This window comes from Mangifera indica, chromosome 15 (genome assembly GCF_011075055.1).
Source record: "Mangifera indica cultivar Alphonso chromosome 15, CATAS_Mindica_2.1, whole genome shotgun sequence".
NCBI lineage: Eukaryota > Viridiplantae > Streptophyta > Magnoliopsida > Sapindales > Anacardiaceae > Mangifera > Mangifera indica.
In genome coordinates, this window is record NC_058151.1 from 6,009,533 (window position 1) to 6,023,257 (window position 13,725).

The window sequence follows — 13,725 nt, forward strand, 5'->3', positions numbered from 1 at the left end:
AGCAAATCTTAATATCTGGACTCTTGCAACAGATCTGAGCGTTCAGATCTGTTTTCCGGATTCTGCTCTCATCTTTCACGTGCCACGCCTAGTCTGCATTACGGAAATTCCAGATTAATAGATCTGCTCCAGTTTTTCATCTTTTTGGCACTATTTATTCCAAAATTGCTCAAAGCTTCCTAAAAGCAAAAAGATAAGTAATTCCATTAGATTAAATCAAATTTCCACACAACACAAGGGAATTATAAATCAAAATAGTAGCAATTAATGGTTTTATCAAATTCCCCCACACTTATCTTTTGCTCGTCCTCGAGTAAAACAAAAACAAAAACAAAAACAAAGCAAACACAAAAAATGTTCCATCAATCTCTTTTCTCACGATACCGCAAAGTGTACATACCCTAAGATTCAAACCAACCAAGATTCAAGCATCAACACACATCATTATCAAACTTTACAAGGAAGTATGCACAAAGACAAATCAAGATAATTGCATTCTAAAGCATGTATAAAGCTTCGGTGAATCATCCTCACGGTTATCACTCATGTGTTTAATGGTTCGGTGTTTCGCTCAAATTCTTCCAATGCAAACATTCTACCATAAGCTTGCTCATGCACCAAATCTCCACCACTTAGATTATATACATGCATAAATCAAAAGGACTTTATTTTAGGTTGTAATGGGGCTTTGGGTAAAGGTGAGGATTAATGGATACAAAAGGTTAAAACCATGAATATTAACAAAACATTTAAACACATAAGGGGAACAAAAATGTAAAGCTAAAGCCACCACATTCACCATATTTCTTTGTTACTCGCTATTGCCTTTCTCTTCTCTCTCTTTTTTTTTTTAACTTCTTTTTTTTCTCTTCTTTTTTCTTTTTCTTTCTTTCTTTTCTTTTTCTTCTGTTTTTTTTTTCTTTTCTGTTTTCTTCTCTGTTTTCTTTTCAGCATTTTTTTTTTCTTGAATAACTAAGAGAATTGATAATAAAGCTAGCAACATAAGGCAGTAACAATAACAACATAAGGCAATAACTAAGAGAATTTAAGTCCCCTTTTCCCCCACACTTAAAATTCTTCAAGATAGCAAATTCACCCAGCAACAAATTTAAGTTTAAATGCCTTGCTTATTTTCATGGTTGGGTGAGGATTTTTACTTGAAGGCTTGGGTTTGTAATATGGTTTTAGCACAAAGAATCAAGGGCTTTGTAAGGCTCAAAGGGCTAACTAGGGAAATTAAAATAGGTTGGCTTTTTAAGCTAAAGGTTTTAAACAAGAATGCCTTTATCATTTCCATGCATGCATATTTCAATGTGGTCTCGAAACGGTTCAAAGCAAGTTCTAGAGATATATTCACATGGACGAATATCACTCATCAAAGAAAACATAGATTGAATGAATGTTTCAATCTTTTTCGGCTCAAAACTCACGGGTTAATTAAATTCACCTTAACTTCAAACAAACTCGAGCACTCAATTATCAAAATTTGTTTAAGTGCATACCCTTAATTAATCTAACAAATCAGTGTACAATGTTCTCCTATTGAATCGGCTAAATTCCAAGGCATACATACAAATTAATTCATTCAAAGTGAGATTAATGGACTGTTTAGCTGACTAAAAAAACAGGGAAGGATACGCTATCTGCCATAAAAATCAAACTTTATCCAGCAAAGAGCAACAACATAGACAAAACAAAGCAGAAAATTTAGGCATAATAGAATAAGCATAACACAAAGAAGACAAAAAAAAAAACTGACAGAGAAACAAAACAAAATAAAAGCAGAACAAAGAAGAATAGAGCAGAGAAGAATAGAACAAGTAAATAAAACAGAGCAGGAAAAAAAAATAAAATAAAACTGAAGGACAGAATAGTACACAACAGAAAAATAAACAACGGAAAATTAAAATACAAATAAACCCTCCCCCACACTTAAACCAAACATTGTCCTCAATGTTTAAACAAAACAAAATATAATGAGAACTGAAATTTAAAAGAAAAAGAAGAGGAAACTTCTCTGGATTTGGGGAAAAGGAACAGTAGTTCGAATTATGAAGAGTTGCAATTGATAGAGGATTCTTTAGATTGTGATGACAACTCTGGCGTAGGAGGCCTCCGATGAGTGGGTTTTTTGCTGCTCTTTGATGTTGTGAATGGGTTTTGACCATGGTGTTGTAGAATGGAGGAAAGGGGCTGCTAGGTTTTTATTTTAGGTGGAGAGAAATTTTGAGGTATGGTCTCTGGAAGCAAATAACCCAGCCTTATAATCACACTAAATCATATAGCCCCCTTGAATTTAAGAAAATAGCAAAGCAGAAGTTAGACTTTTGACAAAAGCACATGACCCAGTTCCAGAATACCAAAATGCAGATTTTTCCCTCATGAACATTTACAGACAGCTCACTGGAACCTACAGGAGGAAGAAGATGATTGAACAGTAACATGAAAATAAATTAAAATAAACCTAAGCGAAAATCATAAAATAATTGCTAATTAAATATCTAAAAATCATAAACTAAAATTTAAAACTAAAATTGGAAAACATAAACCAAAATTAAAAGCAAATGTCTTAAAAAATTAAAATTGCAGCATTAATCAAAATAAGATTGAAAGCTTGGGTTGCCTCCCAAGTAGCGCCTTTGTTTACAGTCATTGGCTCGATGTAATGCCTTCATCTATTTATCCAGGATCTTTCAGCTCCACTTCTCTGATGTTTTCAGCTGGCACTCCTTTGTAAAATAGTTTGAGACTATGGCCATTAACTTGAAATACTTTTGATGTTGCTAAGCTCTGAATCTCTAGCTTCTTCAGAGTTTGCACCAGTTTCTCTACTTGCTGCTCATTTAACTTGCTGGAGATGATCACTGGTAAGATTTCCCCATCTCTTAGGTACACATATTTAAGGTGATTTGGAAGAGGTTTCAGTTCCAGCTCTGGTACCTGCAAAATAGAAAGTAACAATTTTTCATTAGGCACTGGTAGCTCAATATAAAATAAATTACCTGTATTTTTCAGCTCTCTGAACTCATTCATCTTTGTCCCTGCGTTCTGCACATCTGAAATTAATTTAAATTCATCTCTTTCTTTCAAAATATTTTTATGGTTAGCCACCTTTAACTCATCATCACCATCAAGTATATCCTGCGCTAGAGAATCAATTAAATCAACTGAATACACAGGCAAATCCACATCAGAATATTTCATAGCATCATAAATATTAAATTGGACAGCTTCACCATCAAACTCCATGGTCAGTGTGCCTTTGTGAACATCAATTTTCGTTTTAGCTGTTTTCAGAAAGGGTCTTCCTAGCAAAATAGGTGTAGATTGGTCATTATTTTCCATGTCAAGAACATAAAAATCAGCTGGAAAAATTAATTTATCATTAACCTGAACAAGAACATCTTCAATTAACCCCTTGGGATATACATTTGATTTATCAGCCAACTGAATAACTGTGCCAGTTTTTTCTAAAGGTCCAAGATTAAGAGCAGAATAAATGGAATATGGCATTACATTAATAGATGCTCCTAAATCTAACATGGCTTTTTCAATTTTTGTTCCTCCTATGGTGCAAGGGATGCAAAACATACCTGGATCTTTGCATTTTTCAGGAAGATTTTTGCGAATTATGGCTAAAACATTTTCTCCTACCTTTATTTTTTCATACCTTTTGAGTTTTTGCTTTCTTTTCAATGTACACAGCTCTTTCAAAAATTTAGCATAGCGAGGCACTTGTTTTATTGCATCAAACAGTGGAATATTGACTTCACAGTCTCGAAAGGTCTCATATAAATTCGCATTGCTTTCGTACTTCAGTTTTAAAGCTTCAGAAAAAGGAGGAACAGGTTTGTATTCACTGAAAGAAGGATATTTACCTGTCGCTACCTTTTCGGAAGAATTATTTTCTGTTGCCAATTTTTCTCTGTTTTCTGTTGGCTGTGTTGGTGCAAGTTGTGCTTTAATCGGCACCTCCAACTCCTTTCCACTCCTCAACGTTATGGCACTAACATTCTCCTTTGGGTTCATCACAGTTTGTGATGGTAGTTTGCTTGAATTTTGTGCTTCCAGCCTACTAATTGCAGTAGCCATCTGACTCATTTGATTTTCTAGATTTTGAATGCTGATTCTGGTTTCCTGTTGAAATTTCACAGTGTTAGTAGCCAAAGTTTTAACAATATCTTCAAGAGATGTACCTGAATCAGAATTTTGAGTTGGTTGCTGCTATCTAGGAATATAGGGCTGCTGATACGGCTAAAAATTATTCGAAGGGTGATTCGCATTTGCATTCCCATAACGAAAATTAGGATGATCTCTCCAACCTGAGTTGTAGGTATTCGAATAAGGATTATAATTATGACTTCACTGCTGTTGTCCTAAAAATTTGTCCATTGCATTAGCATTTTCAGAGCAATCCTCCTGAAGTGTTGGGCACATATCAGTTGGATGTCCTCCTACCGAACAGATTCCGCAAACATTTAGATCATCAAGTCGTCTTTCAAGAGAAGATACATTTACCTTATTGACGTGCCGAGACGAATGGTCTAATCTATTTCCAAATTGTTGTGAATTCGACGCCATAATTGCAATTAAATTCCAGGCTGCTTCAGGTGTTTTGTCAGCCAATGCTCCACCACTCGCTGCATCAATAATATTTCTCTCATTTGATAGAAGTCCTTCGTAGAAATATTGAATAAGCAGCTGGTCACTAATTTGGTGATGTGGACAGCTCGCACAGAGTTTTTTAAAGCGCTCCCAGTATTCGTATAAAGATTCTCCAGTATGCTGCCTAATTCCACAAATTTCTTTCCTTATGATGGCTGCTCTTGATGCTGGAAAAAATTTCTGTAGAAATAATCTTTTCATCTCATGCCAAGTAGTGATACTTCCAGCAGGTAGATAATACAACCAATCTTGCGCATCATCTTTCAAAGAAAACGGAAAAGCCCTCATCTTGATTTGTTCTTCGGTTACTCCATTCGGTTTCATTCTGGTGCACACCACATGAAATTCCTTTAAATGTTTATGAGGATCTTCACCTGTAAAACCACGAAAAATAGGTAAAAGATGAATTAGTCCAGATTTTAATTCGAAGGTGGTATTAACATCTAAATTTGGAAAAGTAATGCAATGTGGTTGTTGATTTAAATCTGGAGCAGCAAGCTCTCTTAAAGTCTGATTTTCAGCCATGTTTTCCTCTGTTTCATAAGCAGATTTGTGTGCTTGCAGTCTCCTTTTCGCTTCTTTTCTCAGCCCTTTTGCAGTCTTTTCAATTTCTGGATCAAACTGTAAACTAGCTTGTTTCAAAGATCGCGTAACGAACATACAAAGTAAAAACTCCCCGGCAACGACGCCAAAATTTTGTACGTGCTGTCGTTGACACCCAAATTAAATCCTAAATTCCTGCAACAAAAATATAGTAAAGGAAAGTAGGAATCGTTTCCTCAAAGAGCTTTGATTAGTATGTCGTCATAAATAAATTGAAACAAATAAATAAAAAGGGGGTTCTGAAGTGAATGCGAATTATAATGAAAAATAATAAATAAAAATTCAGTAAAATAATTTAAAAGGAATAAATCAATTTAACAGACCTTGGTCTTCGGTCACATCCACCATTGGAACTACGATTGATCATCGAAACAAAATATCAAATTAATTAATTGAATATTCGTTGTGGTATTAAATTTACCTGTCATTCCTTACGATTAGTTAACCAAAAACATGTATTCCAATTAACCCTTATTGGTTAATAATTCGGATACGATCTCGAATTTAATTAAACAATAGCATTACGAATTAGAAAGACCAACGAAGCAAGACAACACAAACGTACGACGTTGCATTTAATCCAGTTGATTATTTTCCTAGGATTTAACGTTTCTGACGCAGCAAACAATAAACCTAGTTGCCACTTCGATTAGGTGGATTGAACAATTACGGATTCAGCACCTAAACTAGCAATAGATTATATTAATTGATAAACTAATTGCACATCTTAGAAATCAACCAACACAATCATGAAAAATAATTCAGAAAGATAACCAATACTCAAATAATTAAAAGATGCATTAAAGAACAAAAATAAATCTCACAATCATTGTAGTTCTATGGTTTTAGATCCCTTCAACCAAGATAAATTATTCAGCCACTGTAAACCATATTTTGCTCTCTAATTCTCTAATTACAATGGTTGATAATTCTCAAATAAAAATAAGAGTATATATATTGCATTCCTACTAAAATTCTGGAAATTGAAAGTGAATCTTAATCTCCTAATCCAACCAAGCAAAGTGATACATATCTTCCCAAAAAGAAAGGAAAAGATATGTATCTTTAATGTATATCCTTCCTCCAAAAATATCATTCTTTATTTAGCTCAATTAATCCTCTTTTCCAGCTGGTGATTATCCTTTTCCTAGGAAGCAAATCTTAATATTTTCTGGACTCTTGCAGCAGATCTGGGCGTTCAGATCTGTTTTCCGGATTCTGCTCTCATCTTTCACGTGCCCACGCCTAGTCTGCATTACGAAAATTCCAGATTAATAGATCTGCTCCAGTTTTTCATCTTTTTGGCACTATTTATTCCAAAATTGCTCAAAGCTTCCTAAAAGCAAAAAGATAAGTAATTCCATTAGATTAAATCAAATTTCCACACAACACAAGGGAATTATAAATCAAAATAGTAGCAATTAATGGTTTTATCAGAATCCCTACTAATTGATGTTGAAAAAAAATGAAAGTGAGAGTGAGTGTTTGAGTGATATGAGAAGTGTGTGTAAATAAAATGAGTGAGGAGGGTTTATATAGATGAGGGGAAGGGTAATTTTGGCATTTTAGAAAAAGTAATGAAATAAATAAATAAATATGAAAATGTCTTTATAATGTAAAATATCCAAAAACCCCCCATATTTATCCTAAATTATTTTAACCCCCCATACTTGTCAAACATTACATTTAACCCTTATATTATGACATAAAAACTAGACTTAACAAATAAAATTAAGTTTTAGGCTAAGATTGGCATAAATACCTTTTTTTGATGAATAGTATTTTTTCGAGCCGAATTCAAAAATATGAACTTCTTTCGTCCGAACGAATCCCTACTAATTGATGTTGAAAAAAAATGAAAGTGAGAGTGAGTGTTTGAGTGATATGAGAAGTGTGTGTAAATAAAATGAGTGAGGAGGGTTTATATAGATGAGGGGAAGGATAATTTTGATATTTTAGAAAAAGTAATGAAATAAATAAATAAATATGAAAATGCTTTTATAATGTAAAATATCCAAAAACCCCTCATATTTATTCTAAATTACATTTAACCCCCATACTTGTCAAACATTACATTTAACCCCCATATTATGACATAAAAACTAGACTTAACAAATAAAATTAAGTTTTAGGTTAAGATTGGCATAAATACATTTTTTTGATGAATAGTATTTTTTCGAGTCGAATTCAAAAATACGAACTCTTTTCGTCCGAATGAATCCCTACTAATTGATGTTGAAAAAAAAATGAAAGTGAGAGTGAGTGTTTGAGTGATATGAGAAGTGTGTGTAAATAAAATGAGTGAGGAGGGTTTATATAGATGAGGGGAAGGGTAATTTTGACATTTTAGAAAAAGTTTGAAATAAATAAATAAATATGAAAATGCCTTTATAATATAAAATATCCAAAAACCCCCCATATTTATCTAAAATTATTTTAACCACATAGTGAGTGAAGAGAGTTATATAAATGAAGGGAAGGGTAATTTTGACATTTTAAAAAAAGTTTGAAATAAATAAATAAATATCAAAATACCTTTATAATGTAAAATATCTAAAAACCCCTCATATTTATCTAAAATTACATTAAACCCCCATAATAAGTGGGAGAGTTATATAAATATAAGGGGAAGGGTAATTTTGGTATTAAAAAAAGTCATAGGCATTTTTTTTTTTGAAACAGTGATTTTGGACATTTTAGCTTGGAAATAGTGATTTTGGGCATTTTTGCTTAATGAGAGAGCATTTTGGCCATTTTTTAAAATTTCCCTAAAAAAATTTTAGTCATACTATTCTCCTCCCATTTGTAAACTTCAATGAGGTATTATGATATAACTAATGATTTAAATATAGAATGAATTCTTTTGATAGGTTGGTGTGGTGAACACGTACATTTTTCAATATGTGTCAATGTATTGTATCTGGTTGTTCCTAAACAATTTTAACATATGAGATTTATTACTATCTTTTAATACGATTATTCAAATTTATGACTGCTCTAATTATATTATATATATCCTATGTCAGAGAAATAACATAACTATAGATTTTTAAGAATAACAATAACATGAGAAATACGGTTTTCATGATCAATTAACACATAGTGATTCCCTCGTCACTATTCGATCATCTCAAAATCATTCACCTAATTATATAACCTAAAACAATTGATGAAGAAATGTCAATTTTATTTATATACAATATAAAATAATACAACAACAAATACATTGACTTGATGCTTGACTTTATAACACCTACTCTAACAAATATAACGATAACAAATGTTTCTATATTAGCCATTTAATGCATACATAAAGTCCTCACGATCAAGATACATATTGATCTATTTCAGTTTATATTATTTATATAAAAGCCTTACATGATTGAAACTGTATTAGAGATTCAAGAGCGGTTAAATAGGGTATTTACACTATGCATTGTCCGAAGTTGTATAGATTATATTTCAGTTGTACTCTTAACATTAGCCAGTATTGGCAACTTATTGCTACTAGATCAGCTTGCTGGTTATTTTATGTACTCTTGATTAGCTCAGTGTGGACTTAGAGTCTTTAGGAACCTTTCTCTGCCAAATCCTGTTGGCTGACTTGTGATGCTAATAATTCCCAAGTTGAGCTGTCAAGACAGGTTTGGAAGGTTGGTGTTTCCTTGCAAAGTGAAAATTCTAGCCTGGACCATTGCTCCAAGGGAAGGTTAAGTGGTTAACACTAGTGATTTTCTTATATATTTGATTTTCTTGCTTTCAATCAAAAAGAATTAGCCACAAGATATGCATGATGCATGTGAGAGGGCATAATTTTGAGGCTTACTTTCAATTGATTAAAAAATAAGGCCTAACCCCTCCTAAGGTGTGATGTTTAATTTTTGAAAGATTTATCAAATTTTTATCACTTCCAGCTTTTACATAGGCATCTTTTGGGATTGCTTTTAGGCTGGGCAAGTAAACTTGGTGCACACAAAATAATTTAGGATTTTATTGGTCATGAGATGAATGCAGTTTGAATCCAGACCCTTTTCTTTGGGATCACATTAGGTGGCCTTCCGCCCAAATAGGATCACAATTTTGGTTTCAAGATGCTACTACATTCATTTAGTTTGCTAGAGAAGCAATTAGGTTTGGCGTATTCTTTTATAATGACCATAAACGGAAGTAATACATCGGAAATCTCTAGTCACCTATTCCGTTTATGGCAGTTCCAAGAATGTCTAATATAATGCCCTCTTATTTATTTTTATGACTCTTAGGAGGTTTGATTTTCTCCTGGATTTCTTCCAGGTGCCTACACTTGAAGTTGATGCAGTCTTAGGTTTATTATGCAGGCACCAATTTTTATGAGGCTTCTAGTGAATGGTTTATTTAATAAGATTTTAGATAAGAATTTAAAGCTAAACTCCAACTGCAGCCAAAGGTTTCGAGCTATGCCAGTGTTTCTCCAAGAAAACATAAAATAATAATCAATAAAGCAAAGTTTATCCAACTTTATTAAAATTCAGATAAAGGTGTGGTGCAAATGGAAAAAGATAAACTTGTTTTACTAACACATATATATGTCTCTGGTTAGGTTCGTGTGTGATGATGGATGAGTGGGTACGGGTCCCCTATCTCTCTCTTTTCTGAATATTCATTCCTACATAACACAACCCAAGAAAGTGCACGAGAAAGAGAGAAAAATGAGTGATAAAAGCAAAGGGTTAAAACTTAAAAGCACCAACCCAACTTGGGCACATTATTTTATGTCCGAACCCAATTAAAGAATTTTAAAAAAAGTATATATATATATATATATATATATAAATATAGTATTCTAGGATATTCCATATCCAATGTCATCATCATTGCCAAGTCTTTCCAAATTATTATAAGGCCAATGATTATTTTCCACCCAATCAAACCATGATTTTTCATTCTTGACAGAATAAAAAATTTATTTACTCATTTTTTTAATTACAAAATTTATTTTCCACCCAATCAAACCATTAATTAAAAAAATTGATTTCTTTAAAAATAACTAGTTTATCTTTTTTAATTAAATTACATAACCACGTCAAATATTTAATACAAAAAACTGAATTTTAAAATTCAACTATTAATTGTTTAAACTTAGAGGAAGATACATGCATAGGAAATTAGCACATCTCCATCAAAACAAACCATATCCGAACTAGTAACAAGCGATAAAGTGTTGAATTTTTCCATCACTCCTACTTGCCCTATTTTTTTTATTAACGATCCCAAACTGACTTCATTTCTACCCATTTTGGAAGATTGTATGAGAAGAAAGTTGTACACAGTAAAAAAGAATTCAACCTCGGGATGAAAGACTTCTAATTTTTTTTTCTTTTATTTGTCAAATGAATGAGGAGAAGACAGGCTCTCCTTCATATGGAGTAACCCAAGTAAATTAGACCCTGAAAACAGTTATTCTTTCACAAAATCCTAACCTTGAATTAAGTCATGATCAATTTCCCCAAAATTAGCTATCACAATCCCTAACTAATTTTCACTGCTGCTCTGAACCAGTAATACACTCTCTTTGTCGTTGTCTTTCGATTATGGTGCCCATATTCCTACCGCATGGTACGATAATATTTAGTACCTACTTTACATCTTGACCACCAATCTTTTCTTTCTTGTTTTTATATTCCTTTTTGTGAAGTTGTGTTATGAGAGAGGAGAAAGTGAAGGAGAGAATGAGAAATTGAGAGAGTTACAACTGGCTAGAGAATGGGCAAGTTTAGGTGAGTTAGTCTCAAGGTGAATAGATCGAGTTTGATTGGGTGGTGTTATTTTGTATAAATGACAAAAAAAAAGAAAGATATTTTTAAAGTAGTTTGGGCAACTGATCGAGAATCTACGTCCACTCTTATTTTTTTAAGCTTTCTGGCCAAAGATCAACATAATAATTATGTAACATATCAGCTCTTAAAAGAGTTTTTTAGAAGAAAATATTCCTTTACCTTTGTAAAATTCTTTATTTATAAAACCAAGTGGTAGGGTTTTAATGTATATACTATATAAGAGATATCTTCTAGATGATTTTGCATCGGATATAGTTATTTGAAAAAGAATTTATCGATCACATTATCCTATAAAATGAGAGATGATGATTGAATGATAATTATTTTTGGGTGATTAGATATATTTTGAAGATACAGATGGAAGGTGATTAGATATACTATGGAATTGTTTAGATTTGTTCTTTTCATTATTTTTGGGTGAAAGAGCCTCTCTAATTAATGGGTAGATGAAATAACTAGTCACTTGCATGTTGTCTATATAGCAAATTACTTTTATGGTGTCATATTCATGAATTTGACCAAGGAGAAGTTTTGATTATACAATGATTGTCCCCAGCTGATGGAGTGCAAGCAAGGCTGAAAAAACTTTTTACTTTTCTACATGAATGAGTAAAACATGCACACTTAAGGTCTCTTGCTTTGTAGGATGTTGTGATGTGACATTTGCACCATGTATTTAATTTGTGGCATGCGTCCATTATATGGCTATTGTGTTGGTTCAACTTACTTACAATTCTTATTGGACATGATTTATGTGCTCATTGGACTAAGGAAATGAGTCACCAACCTAACCTTAATGGTTAGGATTGCTTCTTGCTCTACCTTTGTTGTTTTATGGTTGAAAATAGTTGAGAAAAAGACATGCATGAACTCATTCAAACATGAAAAATTAGACAAACGAAGACAAGTGTAATTGAAAGAAAAATTCTACTTTTTGTACCTTCTCCTTTACAAAAAAATGCTTGGTTTGATGAGGTAGAGTACTTGAACACACAAATGTTTCAAAAAGTATTCACTCACCTTAGAGATTTGTGAGAGCTTTTGCTTCAAATGGCAAATCTTATCAAAGTGTGATATATGTTTAATATATATAGTTGTGGGCTAAAAGTAATTATTAATATTGCATGACACCACAATAAATAATTTTTATTATTTAATTATCATATCAGTGTTTTCATAATACACTTTAAGCACATTTATTATATCACATGACATCTTAACATTTTAAAATGTCAAAAATAGATCTATATAAATCTTTACATGATTTTACTTTATTATCCTTTGGAAAATGCTACCCAGATAATTATTTTTTTCTCATATCTCTCAAACTTCTTAGGTTTATGGGTGTGACCTTCTAGGTTCATTGTGACCTAGTCGATAGCCAATTTTGAATAAACCAAAAAACAATTTTGGAGACTCTTCAGCCATGGTAGTAATCTAGCAATGATCTATAACCCCTAAACTACAATGAAGCATACTCCATCAAACCTATTTTTGATCATATGTATCATGTAGTAAATCCCTCCGTTTTTAAATCCCAATCGAGGGCAGGTTCATGGCATGTCAAAAACCTAACCTCAATCATATATAGAACGTTAATCAATGATTCGGAATACATTATCACAAACAACTTTCATATAATTATCTTATACTCTGGCCAATGATTTTGATTTTAGATATTTATCAACATTTATTGCGATCTCAGATCCAAACAAATCCAAGTCAATAGATCACATCTTGACTATCACGACTTTTGCATATGAACAACGTATGACCAAACTAGTTTATTACTCATGCCATGATTAGTCTTGTACTTATACATCATATGAGAAATACGCATTTATATCAGATCCAACCATAACATCTTAGGTCTAAGGATTAACAATACAGTTGTACAATCCTACAACAAATCATTGACCATATATTAAACAATCCTTAGCTGTTAATTCATACTAATACTCTAATTACATGACTTTCATGTCACCTGCACTAATATCATCTTATGATATTCAGTAGAAAATATTTAGTATGTCTACTATGCGATATCATTGCCTAATTGACATCATATACGTAGGAGACACTTTGATGATTTGATCTTCTAAGGATCCATATCATTCAAACACTTTACATACATACAATTTATTTATAAGAAAATAAATTAACAAATAAAAATTGAAGTAGCATACAAATATGAATAAAAGAACTCTTTCTTTTATTATTACAAGATTAAATACTTTGACACTAACAACATGATTGGCCACGTGTCTTCTCCTAACCTTAGTGAATGATCTTTCACTTCATTATAGCAGGGACCTCGCTAACTTTCTCAGTCAGTTACAGTTACTCCACCTATAGGGGCCTTTTCCTGCATTGTTGCCTCCCTAAGTTCATCAGGGCACGACTTCCCTTCTAGCAACAAATACCTAATAACTGATGAGAAATCAATCTCTCCCTCCATTTTTGGGCATAAATCACTACTTTGTTTTAGATTCCATTGCCCGAAACCTATCGACTAGCTCAAAAGCCTAAAGGTTTGGCTTCGATAAAGATAAAAAAACAAACATAGGTGATCTACCCACTTTCCTTTAGGTCAACTACCCCTCAACCACTCAAAGTTCTTTACTAAATCAAAAACAAACTA

At 32.5% G+C, this 13,725-nt stretch overlaps 1 non-coding gene across 1 annotated transcript; it reads left to right on the forward strand.

The window, feature by feature from the left end:
• Positions 1-4,711: 4,711 nt before the first annotated feature.
• LOC123198441 lies at positions 4,712-4,818 on the forward strand. Its single transcript, XR_006498023.1, has one exon. It is a non-coding gene; the product is annotated as a small nucleolar RNA R71 (small nucleolar RNA).
• The last annotated feature ends 8,907 nt before the right edge of the window (positions 4,819-13,725 follow it).